The sequence below is a fragment of the Neopelma chrysocephalum genome, unplaced genomic scaffold (assembly GCF_003984885.1).
Source record: "Neopelma chrysocephalum unplaced genomic scaffold, ASM398488v2 Primary Assembly neopelma1_92660, whole genome shotgun sequence".
Classification (NCBI taxonomy): domain Eukaryota; kingdom Metazoa; phylum Chordata; class Aves; order Passeriformes; family Pipridae; genus Neopelma; species Neopelma chrysocephalum.
Window position 1 is genome coordinate 511 of NW_020921396.1, and position 766 is coordinate 1,276.

At 59.0% G+C, this 766-nt stretch overlaps 1 long non-coding RNA gene across 1 annotated transcript; it reads right to left on the reverse strand.

Annotated features, from left to right (window-relative positions):
* Positions 1-327: 327 nt before the first annotated feature.
* Positions 328-758, reverse strand: LOC113980139. Its single transcript, XR_003538080.1, has 2 exons — positions 582-758; positions 328-492 (listed from the first exon to the last, which is right to left on the reverse strand). It is a non-coding gene; the product is annotated as an uncharacterized LOC113980139 (long non-coding RNA).
* Between the last annotated feature and the right edge of the window lie 8 nt (positions 759-766).

Genomic DNA, 766 nt, shown 5'->3' on the forward strand with positions numbered 1-766 from the left:
CAGGGGCTGCTCCTCCCAGGCTGTTCCCAGCAGGATTTATACCCGGGATTGTTCCCTTGGGATCACCATCCAGTTTTCCAATACCTGGGATGGCCCTGGGGCTGCTTTTTCCCACTTATTTGTTTAGGATGTCCCAAAACCCCGGGAAAACAGATCCAAGGATTCAGCCCTACCTTGTTTGGGGCCCCTGGGTGTGTGGGGGGGGTCCCATATCCCTGTATCCCTGTACATATCCTTGTATCCCAACAATTTTCCAGTATCCAGGTACAGTCCCCAGGCTGCTTTTTCCCGCTTCTTTTCCCCCAAAAAACCTCAAGGAAACAAATCCAAGGATCCAACTCTACCTTTATTGCCCGGTTGGGGACCCCCGGGAGGGGATTCCCGGCAGCAGGAGGGAGAGGGAGGGAGGGGGGAAGGCACAGCAACGGCGACAATTCCCGCTTGGAATGGGGCTGGAAGGGCTGCGGAGCTCCGGGATCTCCCGGCTACTCTCTGCGGGATGAAGGACAGGATGGGGTGAGCCCGGTGTGACCCCCTAAATCCCGTTTTTTGGGGTTTTTAGGGGGTTCCCCGGGGCTCACATGGCGTTCTCCTTGTAGTGCCGGAGCGCCTGCTCGGCCACCATCTCCATGAATCTGGGATCATCCCACGGGATGTGCCCAGGAACCGTCAGCGCCAGCGGCTCCGAGTCGAAGAGCTGCACGGTCACCTGAGTGTCCGGGGGGGCCGAGGGATCCGAGGGGTTCGGGGCCTTGGACAGAACCTG